The following is a 17077-nucleotide window of genomic DNA, read 5'->3' as shown; positions in this document are numbered from 1 at the left end:
AAAATTGCAGTTAGTCATTTCAAGGATAGACATTTAATGATCCTCATCTGCAATGGTCCCTACACTGTCCAAATGTGTAATGTCTCCTCTGGCACTCAAGACAATCTGTTGACAGCAACATCTTATAAAACCTGAAAACCTCTTTCTAACATCAGTGGCACAAAATACCATTAACATCCCAAAAGAGAAAAATAAAGACACAGTAAGGGAAGTTTGAACCAAGACTGAAGCAGAGCAGGATAAACATCAAATCCTGTAGCTCTCTTGTCAGATGTATGGCTTCAGTTTCAAATGACTTAAATGGCCCTATCCTTGCAACTTCTCATGCATTTCTCTCTTTGGTAACTTCCACTCACTATAAGCAGCTAGGTCTCCATGGAAGTTGTGTCATAACTTAGGTATCTTAACATCTTTGGGCTCAAAATGTAACCCAGTATGTTGTGAAATAACATTTTTAAGTGTGTTTTATTTATTTAAGCTGTGGAAAATTGTTTTAATGATGCAAGGAATTGCTGCATTGGTTTAGCTCTGTGAAGTTTTGATGCTTTGCCTATTTAAAATACCTGGTTGGTGTAAAAAAAAAGATTGAATGACCAATCACATGGCAAGAAAGGACAAGCAGGGCTGCCAGGAAAAGAGAATACATGGGAAGGGAAATCTGGGAGGAAAACAGAAAGAAGAGGCAACAGGAGGAGAAAAAAACAGGAACCTTTAATCCAACTACACAGCAAGCCATGGAGTAAGAAACAAAGAGAGGAATACAGAATAAAGATAAAGGCCAGGGGGAAATTGTAGAGAGAACAATTAAGTTAAATCAACATGCCTTGAAACAAATCAAAGTCAAGCATTTATAAGAAAAAAAAATAAGCCTCCATGTGTGAAATTTAATTGAGAACTGGGTGGCAGGCCCTAAAGGAACAAGAGAGGAAAAGATACCACACCACACCCAGCTTCGATCCTCACAGCTTCGTGCAATGAACTCTCACTGTCTCCTCATTGGGCTTCTGACTCTGCCAAACACAGATGCCTGCAACAATGGTAAACTGTAACCATAAACTAAAAATCCATGATCTTAAATTGTGATTCTCTCATGTTCCCAAGACCAATACATTACTGGTGATGCTGAGAAATTAGATCTCTTAATTGCAAAGAACACTAACGAGCTTGGACCACAAGTGCAGACAGTTTTGAATGAAGTAGCTTCCTGAGACTATGAGTCACATTGCTACCCTAAAGTGAAGGTTTAAGTGTATGGAGTCTTACCCTTAGGGCACCTTGATAAGCTTCCACTGCAGAGTAATGGCTTTTCTTTAATGATAATTAACTCTTGGAAAATTCCTGCCTGCTTTAACACAAAATGCCCTTTGAAACTATCTTTTTATTTTCTTTTATTTCTGCCCTACTTGGATTTTTTTACTGTGCACCTAAATGAGTCATGAATGATAACCATTGAACAGCTTCAATATTCCATTTAAGACATTAACCCATTACTTTTGAATTTGGCATTACTAAAGTTCTAGTGCATGGGCAGAAGAAGAAAAATTGTGGAGCCAAAATATCACACAAAAGTCTGGATGGTCATGACACACGCCTTTAATCCCAGCACTGGGGAGGCAGAAGCAGGTGAATCCCTCTGAATTTGAGGCCAGCCTGGTCTACAAGAACTAGTTCCAGAACAATAGGACTGTTTCACTGGGAAACCCTGTCTTGAAAAACCAAAAAGAAAAAAAATCAGACAAAAGTCCTCAGGATTGGTTTTTTTTTTATCAAGTTTATTTTCAACTGAAATCCTATGATCTCAATACCCACTCTCTGCCATTACATTTTAATTTTCCTGGTCCTATAAGAACAGTTAATTATGTTCATGTTTCTTTTTTGTGTCACATAAAAATCTTGATATCTTCCACATTGTGGCAAAAGTCATCATTCCTATATTCTACTGACAAACAAAATCAACTTTTGTGTTGTAATTGTTTGTGCTGCCTGCTTTTATGCTACTGTGATTAAATACTCCAACTGAAAGCATCTCAGGCAGTAAATGGGATTATTTCATTGATTGTGTCAAATCACACTCAATCATTTTGGAAATGTAGGAGAAACTGCACGCTAACAATTGAAGGCAAAACACATTTGCAAAGACTGTTTACAGCCTTTCTCTTTTGCCTAGTCTCTACCTCATGCTCAGAATGCTCCATATCCCAGCACAGGTCCACCTTCTTAGGGGCTTCCTACATCAATCATCAATCAACACCATCTCTCACGGACACAGCAGTTTCTGGCTATTATGAACAGAGTCGAGCAAATGTCCTTGTGCTGGGATGGAAGAGCGAGTTTTGGGAATATGCGCAAGAGGGGGATACCTGAGTCATGGGGTAGATTGACTCTCAATATTCTGAGGATTTTTGCATATTGATTTTCACAGTGGCTGGATTTTTACAATTTTGCACCGCAAGAGCAATGAGTCCCCTTGCTCCACATCCTTGAAGCCTTAGCTGTCACTTGTGTTGTTGAACTTATCCTTTCTGTCAGGTTTATGATGAAATCTCCTGATGGCTAATGATACTGAACATATTTTAAATGTGTCTCATCTATTTTAGATTCCTCTACTGAAAATTCCATTTAGAGGTGTACCACACCGTATCTGAATTATTTGGTTGCTGTGTTGTTGCATGACTATTTTTTACCCTGAGTGAGGCAACCCAGAAGCACATAAATCAAAATGGTTTACTCAGTTATAAGTGGATATGAGCAGGTAAGTAAAGTACAACCATAGTAATCACAGTCAATCACAGTACAAGCCATAGATGCAGAAAGGCTAAGTAACAAGAACTGCTCTGGGGGACATGCATGGATTTCTCTGGGAAGACAGAATAGAATAGATTTTGTGGGTGCACTGGAGGCAGGTGGGGATGGGAACAAGAAAGATCAAGTAAGCAAGGGACAGAGATGACGTATAGGAGGGAGAGATGATAGGAATAATGGAGCTTTTTGCAGGAGGTATGGAAAGAGTACACTGCAAACTTCCAGAACTACAAGAAAGACACTATTGAAGATTCCTAGTAGTGAGGAATACAGAGGCTGAACCAGCCTTATTCTGTAATACATACGGCTCCCATTGGTGGGATTGGGACACAAAGTCAGTCACTAAACTGAGAACTATACTTGTTCTGCTAGCAAGATTCACTGGGGAAAAAGTGGCTTAGAGTTTGTGAAGTGAACAACCAATGACTGATCTTTTAGTCCAAGCTGTGAGAGGAAGCCAATGTCTGATACTGCCAGGATGGCCAGGAACCAGAGCTTGATGGCTTCCAGAATTAGGGTAGAACCAAATACAACTAAACAAGAAAAAAAAAATAAAATGATTCATATCTAAAATCATAGATAGATTCCCAGGAAAAATGCCACCAGAGAGAATTCTTCCAGCAGCTGATGGTTACACATGCACAGATCCCTACCCAAACATTACCTTGAGTTCTTGGAATCCTGTGGAAGGAAGGGGTAAAAAATGTAGGATCTGGGGGGTTTGTGGAACCCAGGAAAACCAAAGCTACAGAATCAACAAAACAAGTCTCATAGGGTCTCAGACAAAATGAAGTGAGAATCATGGAACATGAACAGCTCTGTGCATGCCCTGTGCATGCATGCTTTGGTTGTTAGCTTGGGGTGTTTGTGTGATTACTAACTGTAGAACTCTTGGTATCTCTTACTCTTGCCAATTTTTGTGACCTTTTCATTCCTATTCACTTGGTTTGTCCAGTTTTGATAAGGGATTTTTACCTAATTTTCTTGAACATTTTTTTTAAAGATTTATTTATTTATTATGTATACAACATTCTGCCTCGATGTATGCCCGCACACCAGAGGAGGGTGCCAGATCTCAGTACAGATGGTTGTGAGCCACCATATGGTTGCTGGGAATTGAACTCAGGACCTCTGGAAGAGCAGCCAGTGCTCCTAACCTCTGAGCCATCTCTCCAGCCCTTTCTTGAACAATTTTATGAAGGGTTTCTTTGATATCCCTTGGAGGCCTTCTATTTTATGACAGATGAAAAAGGAGCAATGGACCTGGGGGAATGAGGACTGTGGAAAACTGGAAGTGGTGGAGGAACTGGACGCAGCAGTCAATATGTATTGTATGAGAAAAGAATAAATAAAAGAGAAAATAAAAAAATTAAATGCATTTAGTCTGAGTTTTTTGAGCTTCATAATCTGTAATAACCCAAAAAGCACAAATGTCTATAAACTCTTCTGGAATTCCAGCCAACCTCTTGTCTGACACATTTTGAAATTTCAAGTAACAAATTAAGGATTTCCAACATGCAATGGCATAGGATAAACTCCCATTCAGAAAAAGGAATATAGTTGTGCTTCAGCCCCAAATTCAAGCAGAAAATCCTTGCTCATGTGCACATCATCCCAGCCAGAAGAACAGGTAGGCAGTCCACCAATCTATGAAACTAACACACTCACTAAATTCCCAGATACAATCCCCAACAAGCTAGGGCTTGTTTGTCTGGAGGAGATTATATATTGTGGAATCATAATTCCATGAGTATGTGAACTTAGAGATAATATTAATAAAGCTCAAAATATGCCTGTCTAGGGTTGTAGAGCTGGCTCAGTAGTTTGGAGCACTGACTGCTCTTCCAGAGGACCTGGGTTCAATTCCCAGCATTCATGTGGCAGCTCACAACTGTCTGAAGTTCCAGTTGCAGGGGATCTGACACCTTCACACCAATGCACATAAAATAAAGTTAAATAAACCATAAAAAAACTTTAAATGCCTATTAAGTTTGACATGCAAGCAGGAGAAGGTGATTGTAAAGACTTAGATCATCAGTTGAAATTTGACATGGCAGTATATGCTCAACTTAATATTACAGCAAAAAAAAAGTCCTGGTACAAATTACCTTGCACTGGAAAGAAAACAAAAAAATTGTCTAAGATGAAACAGAAACCTGATGAATTGTTTCAAGATTTTGTTTCTCAATTGATGACAACTGTAGGGAGACAATTAAGAGATTCAGAGACTGAACATTACTTGAAAACAGTATATATGCTGTCTGAGAAATAAACTCGGAGCTGTTTGGTACTGGCCTTCAGTCCTATGGCCTTCAGTGGTTTAACCTATGTTTGTGTCTTCATTTCTCTTGATCTAAATTTTCCTCAGTCTCAGTGTCCTTTCCCAGGGAACCCTAACTGAATTCTGCTGGACAGACCATATGGAGTATTCTACCAAGCTTGAACAAAATTGACTACAGGTTCTGTATGATGTTGCCCTGAGATAAGGAATTTTGTTGCATATGCCTTCTATAAATAAAGAGATTAGCTAGATACATTCTACACTGTAAGGTACATTGCTTGGCTTTCAATGCAGAGCAAGGGTCTTCCGTTTAATGGTGTAAAATCCTTGAAAATCTCTCTTTTTCACCACTGGACTGTCATCTGAAATTACCTAATGCTTTTCTTTCTTTTCATTCCTTTCTATGTGTTTCTTTTTGACTGTAGACCTAATGCAGTCAGCAGTAATAACTATCCAACAGAAATAATATTTTTCTAAGATATCAGTCTATTACTCTATAATTGTGCCTTAATAACCTTCTTGGCATATAAAAATGTTAAGAAAGATTTGGGGCCAAAGAATCACAAAAATAATCTCTAGGAAAATTTTTATAAAGTCTTCTAAGCACCTGTAGTTACTTACCAGAACAATATCACCTAATAAACCCACAAGGAAAGAGGACAGACTTGGGCTGGAGGGACCAGAGCTAGATGATGCTAAGAAGCTTATTGACAGCAATCAGAATTTTTATATATTTATCAAGAACTGAAGTTAATGGCAATTTCTGGGCTCAAGACATTTATGGTTCCCCCAGATGCCATGAAGATTGTAAGCTATACAGGGAATACAAGTTCATTGTCTCAGACCAGTTGCCCTATAAAGCTTCTGAGCTTCCTTGACTACTAAGGGATTATAAAGAGAAACACAAATTAGCCTGAATGCCTCTGTGAGTGAGTCCATCAATCTGTCAGGAACTGGAAGTCACGCTGTGCCCCAGTAGCCATTGACTTAACCTGAAAACCCTGAGACACAGATCTCTCAGGACTGATAGTCCAGATCAACTCCTTTTTGCCCATTAAAATCCTATGACCCTGCCCTCCACTGCCTGCCAGCACTGTCAACGTTCCAGGCTTTCAGGTCCTACAAGAACAGTCAGTTACGCTCTGTGTAGAGCTTTCCTTGACTTTTGGATTTTTGCCATCTAAAGTCTCGATATCTTCAAAATTCTTCCTAAGTCCATATTTCCAAATCCATTGCAGCAACAAAATCCCTGTTGAGGCACCATTTTTTTGTTGCTACTTTCATCTCTGTTGCTATAATTAAATTATCTAACCAAAAGAACTGTGGAAATGAACGGGTTTATTGGGTTGTTATGCCTAAGTCAGAGTACACCACTGTGGGAGTTTAGTATCAAAACTCAAGTTAATCACTGAAGGCAAAACATGCAGAACCATTGTTGCCTAATTTTCTCTTTTGCCTTGTCACTGTCTTGTGCTCAGCTAGCTCTCTTCATCAGACCAGGCCCACTTGCTTAGAGACATTGCCAACTCAGTGGAAGATCTTCCAACATCAATTGTCAATCGACACAGTGTATATCAGACACAGATCAGACATTCTGATCTGAGCACATGCCTAATTGATGTGCCCTCAGGGGAACCTTGGCTTTGTCATGTTGACAGCTGAGGCTGATAAGCACACAGACACAATATATGAGAAGGTTTTAGAGAACCAAAGACAATGTATTAGTCTAGTCAATGAGCTAAACAGCAAAGACTCAAACATGAAGACAGCAGCAACTAGAAAGCACAGACATGCCAGGAAATGGAAAGGGGTTAGCATCTAAGATCAATAAGAGAAAACTAAAACTGTTTATCCCAGAAACTATTATAAATGAACAATTAAGGATCAAATAGCATAAGCAATATTCTGAATACAAATAGGTGAAGGTCTATAATTTTCAAGAAAATGAATGATGTAATAAGTTTACGGTTCAAAAAAATAAAAAAATATAGATGACACCATTATAAAATACAATACAAGCACAGATCTACAAATATATATGTTATGTCCATTAAACATGAACTACAAGATATTCATCAAAATCAACCTCCAAGAAATCACTGGCATCCTATAGACTCCAGTTCTCTCCTTTAGCAATGATAGAAAATGGCTTGGGTGAGAAGGGCTGTTCTAAAAAAGTCAGAAGCTTCACTTGAAGTCTTCTGATGGTTTTACTTTGTAGAAAATAGTTTTGCTTATTAAAACATTTCATTCTCTTATGATAAAAAAATAATGTGTCTCAGGATAACTTAGATAACATTTTGTTACCTACAATTGGTGAATGAATGTAAGTCTGCATCCCAGTGAGGAAATAAAAACTTTTTAATAGAAATTTCAAGAGAACAGATTTTTGAAGAATCAGGGTACATGTAAAGCAAATTCCTTTGCCCTGACTTTAAGACACAAGCACCTTTGCAAACAAGGTTATTGCTATTTCTTGTGTATGTTTGTGTATGGGAGACAATGTCTTGCATATGTATACAGGTGACACACAGAAAAGGAGGTTGTCAGATCTGCTGGATTGGGAATAGTAGAGATTTATAAACCTCCCATCTTGAGTGTAACTATCTGAACTCAGGTTACTCACAAAAAGAATATGTGCTGAGCCACTTGCCAAGACACATGAAATCTTATATCCAATAAGTCAAGTCTATTAATATTGATAAAAACAAGAAAAACAAATCATAAATAAAGAAATAAAAAATGATCCTTAGGCAGATGATGCATCAAAATTAAGATTTTGTGTCTGGTAAATTTTCACAATTAAATGAATGGAATCCAATGAGTTTGTCCAACAATTTACAGCAGGAAAGCTGAATACAAAGCTACATCCACAGTGGAAACACAAAGAACACCCAAAGAGATTATGTATTGTTCATACCAACACTTAGGTAGCAAAGACTCAAATATGAAGATAGCAACATCTATAAAACACAGATACACCAGGAAATGGAAAGAGGCAAGCATCTAAGATAAAAAAAAAATGAGCCTCTCCAGGTAAACTATTCCCAAAACCAAAACTTAAGACTGATCACAGAAAATACTTTCTGAATAAAATTGGTGAAGGTCTACCATTTTAAAGAAAATGAATAATATAGTTAAATTACAGTCATACATTACAGAAAAAACCAGGTTCATATGACTTCTTTACTTTCCACAAATTCACATCAATCAAGAATGTTTATAAAATTTGTGAAAGAATAAGAGGGTTGGAGAGAAACAAAGAACAGAAGCAGTGAAATATTGTCAAGTTTAAATCAAAAGACCAAGGAAAACTTAGGTAAGGAAAAGTGTGAACTTGACCAATGTTACCCAGCTGCCTTTGATAAGAAGTGAACAGAAATTAAATAATCACAAACTTCACAACTTTCACAAAGGTTTTTCAAAGTGATCCTTAAACTGTTATTTCTGACCCCTAAGTTACTGATGTCTTCCAAAGAAAGAAGCCTCATGATATAAATGCTGTATTTCCAATGGGGGAGATTTCTTTCAATGGCTCTCCTGCCCATCATGCTTTCTTCTGGTTTCTGGGAAAGGCAGCCCTACTGATGACCAATCCCAAAACAAGCATAAAATGATTTAAAATGGATTCCTGCTACATGGAATATGGCAGGAGATGTGGATTGTGTACTATCTAATTGTCTAACACGATGCACACCTGAGAAGTTTCTGCACATCAGAAATTCCTTTTGTCTTCTGGAACTAAGCTTCACTGTATGGTACATCATTGTGGCTAGTAGCAACATCATGTTAAAAGCCTACAATACACGTATCGCTGTAAAATGTTTAATATCATCCTTTTCCTAGCAGGTACCAAAATATTTAAAACCTTTATAACACAAACCTGAAATTAGAATTAGATGAAAACTTCTGGAATCTAGACATTCAGTTTTTTAATCTCACTTCCCACTGCACAACAAAAGCAGTGACTATGTGGATACTCTGGAGAGTGATACAACCTGCATCATATTCTTCATTTCCAGGGCTCCAGAGTCTCCCTTTACCCTGTAAATCTCTAAAAAGGGAGGCTCAGAGAACAAGGGCCCCTTCCACCATGAACCACATGGACCAACATGACTACAGTCTGTCTCATGGTCCATTCAAGTCACAGCAGAAATGACAGTTCAACAGACCTGCTCTGAACACCTTCCACTCAACATGGTATAGCTTTTGGTCTTCCTACAACAGAGGCAGAAGAGAAACATGGAAAGAACCCAAACCTGCCACTAGTACTCCTGATTGCTAACCCTTCTCAGAATTCCTAATTGGCTAGGGTCAACTAACTGGGCCTCAGGATACTAGCAGCTCCAGTACAGGATGACTAGAGATTAAATGACTCAGACAGCACAGTTTTTTCAGTTCTGCCCTCCCAGCCCAGAAGACAGTTCCCTAGTTCACTTTGTATTTTAGTACACATTATTCCCCTCTCCTAGAGCAAATTCTGTTCCTCATCCAAAATAGAAGATCTGGGTAAAATGTTTTGGTCCCGCCAAACAGAACTGTTACTTTTCTGGATTAAGATTTTCATCTTTAGAGAAAATATATAGGACATCTTTAATGGGCTGTAATAAAAATCCCTAGTTTCTGGAACATATGGCCAAAATGTCGGTTTCAACTTTTGAAAATGAGTTTTGAGATTAAACCTGTATCATATTCACATTGTCTTTGCTCCCTCCAAGCCCTAACATGACCCCAATTGTTTTCTAATTCATGGTCTGCTCTTTAACAACAGTTACACATTAATAGTAGTTATTTTATGAATGTGATACTATAGATATAGCAATTAGGTTTAAAATAAGGTCTGTAACTTACCCAGATTCTTGATTGCCATGGTCTGTGCACATCAAACAATGGTCAATCAGAATAATCATACCGCATCTACAACGGACTGCTGATTCCACATAGGTAATCTCAACTACTGTTGAAGGAGGAAAGCTCTAACCCTCCATCTCTCCTCTGCCTTTCTGCACTGTGTCTCCACAGCTTCACAGTTGGTCAATGAGCTCAATCCTTGCACAGGTCCCTCTTCTTCTTAGTCCCCAATAAAAGTCAGAAAGATCAGCAGACACTCATTAACTCTTCTATTTTTCTTTCTCATTGCTAGTCAAGGCCAAACCTGGAAGAAGTTGCAGGTTTGTTTTCCCAGCACCAGGCAGCAGAGGCAGGATTACATGTTCAAAATGATTCTCAGTTACCTAACATGAGGCAAGCCTAAACTATAGGAGACATTTATCTACAAAGAAATCCAGTCAACATCATGAGAGAAATGAAATGAAACTAGTCATGACTTAGAAACATTGGAGAACAGAAACAAACAGAGATAAGAGCAGCAATACACTGAAATTAAATATTTGAAAATGATTCCAATAAGTGATTTCTAAATTGATAAAAATATTACACTTTTAAGATTAAAAAATCTTTGTATATTGACTTTGAAAAAGAGTAGGCCCTTCCCTAAGAGAGAACATCATTAATAAGAGATAGATTGATGTTGCCCATATGTAGGTGTTGGCTGCTGAGATAGGAAACCTTGACAAGAAGAGTTACAATAGTCACAATCAATGGCTTCTTTTCCAAATCTCTGAGCAGAAACAACTGTGTCAAGCAAGATCATTCATGTCTTCATAGGATTGTTTCCTAATTGCAAATTCAATGTTCATTGGCTCATGATAACCTTCCCAAAATGTTCACCACTCACCATCTGTTCTGTATACATTAACATGGCATTAATTAAAATAAACCATACTGGGAAATTACAAAATCACTCCCTGTACCACAGTCCAGTCCTTTTTCATAATGGTGGCACCAACACCTGATTGCCTATGCTGTGTCCCCTGCAGTATACAGAATAATCTATTCCTCCTATTGTGGTCTGAAGACAGAAGGAGTGCTCCATATGCAAATCCTTTTCCTGTGACTGCATAGAATAGTCAACTACATGACTCAAATGGATAATTTTAAAACTGTGAGGTGGTACAGTCTTTTTATTTAAGAATTTTGAAAATGTAATACAGAGAACAGCAAGTTCATTGGGCTGGACAGCAACAGACCAAGGCCACCTAAGTCAATATAGCAGAAGTTGTCTCAGAAACAATTTTTCTAACAAGATGGAAATGCAGCTGTTCCATAGGACTGATATGCCTTTGCATTGAGAAACCACTTCACTCACTTAGGAAATTAATAAAGAAAAATCCGTTTAATGATGGCATGCATCCATCACTGGCTAATGCTCAAAGAGGAGCAAACTAAGAGAGATTTTGAGTTCCACATATGCTATTATCCTTGAGTGTCCTTTAGGTTCAGGCTCCAGGTTACACCTTGAACAACTGAAATAAAAACAGAAAACTTGCCAGGCTAGACATTTAGGCAGACAGGAGAGCTACACGACATGGTTATTCTCAGAATAATTTCTTAAGTACAAGGGTGACCTGAGACAGCAGGGAATTCTTCACTGACAGTGTTCTGATGTGAAGGTCACAGGGGATGAGAAAGACAGGACAAGTACAATGTAAAAAGGATAGAAGCTAGGTTAAGGTGGACTTGGAGAAGATATGGCCTATGCTTTGTAAGCTTCTTAAGAAAAGTAGTATCTTCCCAGGCAATGGTGGCACAGGCCTTTAATCCCAAGACTCAGGAGGCAGAACCAAGTAATCTCTGTGACGTTAAAGCAAGCCTGGTCTACAGAGATTGTTCTAGAATAGTCAAGACAGTCTAGGATAGTCAGGTCAGACCTACAGAGAAACTCTGTCCTAAAAAACAAAAAAACAAAAACAAAATAAAAAAGAGAGAAGAAGAAAAGCATCCTGTATCTCGTATACTTCCAGGGAGTAAATGGAAAGAAATGGAAGAATTTTATGAAGTCAGTAGAAACTATTACACAATGGGAAAAATTTAGGAGGAGGCTAGTCAAACAATTCTACACAACAGGAATACAGGGCATCTCAAGAACTTTCCTACGTGCAGAGTTGGCTTGGGGACTGAAAATCATAGCTCCATATGCTAGGAAGAGTTGGTTTCTAAGAACCAGAAGAAACTTCTCCACAAAGGGCTTATCGCCAGACCATTACCAGTGCTTCCAAACATATTCCTGGTTTTAGATAAGGGGCTTTGTTTTATTATCAATACATCGGGCCCTAAGGGAAGGCTTCCAAGAATGTTCTTTCTCTCTGCCTGAGGTCCTAAATGAAAGCCTTGATTGACCAGGTCAGTCCGTACCAAACAGTATTTTGCTTTTCAAATATTTGTCAGCTGATGTCATTTTGCCCATCTGGTAGAACTATGCTTTTCTTACAAAGAAAGGGGAACTTTAAGGCACACCAGGCCTTAAGGTTGGTTGTGACCCTCTAATGCCTCCTTGAACAGCTTGTTAGAGGCCTGTTTTTTGACATGAGGAAGAACCAAGAAGTTTAAATGGCTTCTTTGAAATATACCTTCTTCTCAGTACCTCACAGATCCTTTCTAACATGGACCACAAACATGTTAACAAAGCAAACCTTGACACACAAAAAATGGAATAACCCCCTGTGTCTTACCAGATCACTATGTTTTAAAGTTAGGATTTAACAACACTAATCATAGAAAGCCTAAAACCTCATGGAAATTGAACAGTGATCTATTAAACCACCCCTAGGTCAAGGAAGAAATAAAGAAAGAAATTAAATACTTTGTAGAATTCAACAAAAATGATGGGACAGAATACCCAAATCTATGGACACTATGAAAGCAGTGCTAAGATGAAAGGTCATAGCGCTAAGTGCCTACATAAAGAAAGTGGAGAAAACTCACACCAGTTACTTACCAGCACACCTGAAAGCTCTAGAACAAAAAGAAGCAGACTCACCCAGGAGGAGTAGAGGATAGGAAATAATCAAATTGAGGGCTGAAGTCAATAAAATACCAAAATTAAATCAAGACCAGATGAACAATTCAAGTGAGCTTATAACCTGCAAGGAAAGAGAAGAAGTAATCAAAAGCCTTCCAACCAAAAAGAGCCCATGGAAAGACAGTTTCAGTTCAGAATTCTGTCAGAACCAAGAAGTAATAACTATACTCCTCAAAGGGTTCCACATAATAGAAACAGAAATAAGATTGCCAAACCCTTTTTATGAAGCTACAGTTACCCTTATACCAAACCACACAAAGATTCAAACAAGGAGAATTCCAGACCCATCTCACTGATGAACATACATGCAAAACTACTCAATAAAATACTAGCAAATCAAATCCAAGGACACATCAAAAAAATCGTCTACCATGATGAAGTCATCCTTCATCTCACAGATGCAAGGATGGTTCAACATACAAAAATCTATTCAGGGTCCTGCCCTCTTTAAGTTCCTACCATGACATCCTTTAATAGTGAACAACAATATGGCAGTATAAGCCAAATTATCTCTTTTCTCCCAATCTTGCATTTTGGTCATCGTGTTTCATCACAACAGAAACCCTAATTAAGACACCACATTCGGTTGATATGTATGAGAGACCTGCTCTTCTCTAAAGTTAAACAAAGAAGAGAGATTTGGGGGAAGGTTGGGACAGAGAGCAATGGTGGGAGGAAACACTGCAATCAAGATGAAAGAAGAATAAATAAAAGACAAATGAAAGAGAGGAATGAGGAAAACTGAGGGAAGATTGGGTCAAGGAAAGATGAAAACTTAGCAGGGCAAATGACAAATCTTGTGGCTCTATCTCAGGTATATGGGCTTTATTTCCGAAGGGTTTAGAAAGTTCTGTACCTGCTGAAGCATTAGTCTAATTGACATTTAACAATAAGAAATCAGGAGTCAGAGAGCAGGGTAAGAAACTGAAAGATCAGAGAAGCAGTTAACCAGCAACTTGTGACTACCACCTCTTCAGTCTCTCCATGTTAGTAAAGTGCTAATATTCTCTTAGGCCTGCCTTAGGAATCCTGACTCCTATCTGTCCAGAGTCCTCCAAACCTCTATGGTAAATTTTGGTCAGGTAGTGATTAGCTCTGCTGTAATGCTAAGCAAGCTTTATTATCAGAATATAATCAAAATATCACGCATTTCCCTATTTGTCTAATTAAAAATGAAGGTTTTAACTAACACAGTAAAGCTATATACACTAAATACATTAACTATATATAAGATATAAAGGGGAGAATTATACTAACAATGTCCAATCCATTTGCATTTGGTAAATTTAGAGAAAATGTTTGATCATCTATCCTATCCTAAAGTACTTTTTATCCTAACTGGTATTACTAACCTTAAATAATGTTTCTGCCTCTTAGCCTTATATGCATTATACATTTTTTAATTCTTTTTTTTCAATTTGTTAACATGCATAATTACAATTATTGAGCTTTTAGCTCCATCAGAGAACTCAGAGGGATATAATATTCCCTGAGTAAACAGGAAGTATAAAGCAAACAACATTTAAAATGAAGAAACAACACCACCTGTGTTTGTAAAATAAATTTTTGTCAGGCTATAGTGGTGCATGCCTTTAATTCCAGCACTTTCACAGCAGAGGCAGATATATCTCACTAAGTTAGAGGCCAGCCTGTTCTACAAAGTGAATTCCAGGAAAGCCAGAGGAATGTGTCTTTAAAAAAAAAAAAGGAAACAAAATGTCTTTTTGTTTCACCTTGAAAACACACCTAACATGATTATAATAAGTGACTGTTAGGCCAATTTATTCTTTTGAAGAGGATATTTTATTTGGATGATGTGTTATTTTTTAGATACCTCGGTTGTCTAGTGGTTTTTAGATTCCTTAGTTCAATGTTTTCATACTTTTGTAAAGACAAAACAAAACTCTGCCGGAACCCTACCTTTATGAAGATTTATTGTTGGAAATTATATTTAATCAAAAGGAAGACATCTGTTAATCTTACGAATTAGTTAAGATTGAATGGTAATGCTCTCTGATGAACTACTGTTTCTTTTACTCAAGGGATTTTTTATTTATTTATTTATTTACTTAATTATTAAAGATTTCTGTCTCCTCCCTGCCACCACCTCCCATTTCCCTCCCCCTTCCCCCAGTCAACTCCCCCTCCATCATCAGCCCGAAGAGCAGTCTCAAGAGATCTTTTTGTTTGAAGCTAATCTTTAAGGATTGAAGTGGTATCTATAACTTTATTCCCCAATTTAATACATATCTTGGTTTTTATTCTGAATGCAATGTATCTTTAAACCATACAGGTTGGTTTAATTTAGCAGGGCTTTTTTATTATCTAATGTCTCCCCACAGCTGTTGTTTCCTTTTTACTAGCATTTAAAACTGTAAAAATTAATAATCTATTCTGTAACCTATCTTTATGGCCTTAATTCCTCCTTTCTGCTAACTGAGCATATATTTTAAGATGCCTGATGAAGTGTTAATCTAATTAATCTTTTCAATCCCAAAACAACCTAAAAATTGTTTAAAATCTGCTTTCTGCTACATGGCATAGAGCAGAATATGTGGATTGTGCCCTATCTACCTGTCTACCACACTGCACACCTGAGAAATCTCTGCACATCAGAAACTCCTTTTGTCCCCTGGAACTAAGCTTCACTGGATCCCACCATTGCAGCTAGTGGTAACACCATGTTAAAAGCACTCTACTCTACTATTGCTCTACCAGGTCCTAAACAATTTGTAATCTTTATAACACAAACCTGAAACTGGAATGCAATATTCAGAACTTCTAGAAACTAAACCTTCAGTTTTCTAATCTCTCTTCCCACTGCACAGCAAAAGCAGTGCCCATGTGTGTACTCTGGACAGAGATACAACCAGCATCATTTCCTTCCATTCCAGGGCTGCAGTATTTCTATACACAAAGAGGCTCAGAGAACAAGCACCACTGCCTACATGAACCACATGGACCAACATAACTGCAGTCTAGCTCATGGTACTTCCCAGTCTCAGCAGAAATGACATTTCAACAGAACTGCTCTGAACATGCCCCACTCATGACAGGATTGCTTATGGTCTTCCTTACCACTCCCTACAGCAGAGACAGAAGAGAATCATGGAAAGAACTGACAAACTGTCTGCCCACTAGTACTCTTGATGTCTAACCCTGCTCAGAATTCCTCACTGGATAGGGCCACCTAGCCTAGCCTCTCACTATTAGCAGCTCCTCTACAGGAGGATCAGAGATCAAATGACTCAGACAGCACAATCCTTCCATCCAGTTCTGCCCTCCCAGCCCAGCAGACAGGGCCCCAGTTTAGACAGTTTGTATTAAGTACACATTTTTCCACTCTACTAGAGCACATCCTCTTTCTCATCTAGAGCACAGGGTCCTTTGTGTGCACATTCCATTACATATCCACTTTCCAGTTCAGCATCCCATTGGCTCAGAGATGGAAAATCCTACAGACAAACAGGTCACATTCATAACGTAACTACTGTTAGAGTGTAACTGTGGTTACTCTATAACTGTTGTTAAAATAGAACAGACCAGGAATTAAAAAACAATCCAGGGATCTTAGGGCTTGGAGGCAGCAAGGAGAATGTAAATATGATGTAGTTGTCATCTCAAAAACTATTTTGAAATCTTGGGACAGACTTTATGGTCATATACTGCAGAGACTAGGGATTTGTATTAGAGCACAGTAAAAATTTTTCATGTATTTTCTCTAAAGATCAATGTCTTAATAGAGAAAAGTCCTGTTAAGTAGAGCCACAACATTTTGCCCAGATCTTCTATTGTAGATGAACTACTGTAAGTATAGCAATTAGGTTTAAAGATAAGGTCACTCCCTTTCCCAGTTTCCTTTTGGCACTGGTCTGTGGACTGCAAACAATGGTCAATCAGGACATTCATAGAGCATCTACAGTTGACTACCTGATTTCACATAGCTAACCTCAACTACTTATGAAGGAGGAAAGTTTTCACCCTCAGTCCAGCCTCTCCTTTTCTGCACTGTGTCTCCACCAGCTTCAATAAACTCTTCCTCCTACTGTAGTCTGAGGACAGAAGGAATGCTC

The 17077-nt window shown here is 38.1% G+C and overlaps 1 pseudogene; it reads right to left on the bottom strand.

The window, feature by feature from the left end:
• Positions 1-17077, bottom strand: part of LOC121434593 — a 78749-nt pseudogene that overhangs the window by 60614 nt on the left and 1058 nt on the right.

The sequence above is a fragment of the Microtus oregoni genome, unplaced genomic scaffold (assembly GCF_018167655.1).
Source record: "Microtus oregoni isolate MIOR12 unplaced genomic scaffold, Mior012 000044F_000, whole genome shotgun sequence".
Classification (NCBI taxonomy): domain Eukaryota; kingdom Metazoa; phylum Chordata; class Mammalia; order Rodentia; family Cricetidae; genus Microtus; species Microtus oregoni.
This window is presented reverse-complemented; position numbering and strand designations above follow the sequence as displayed.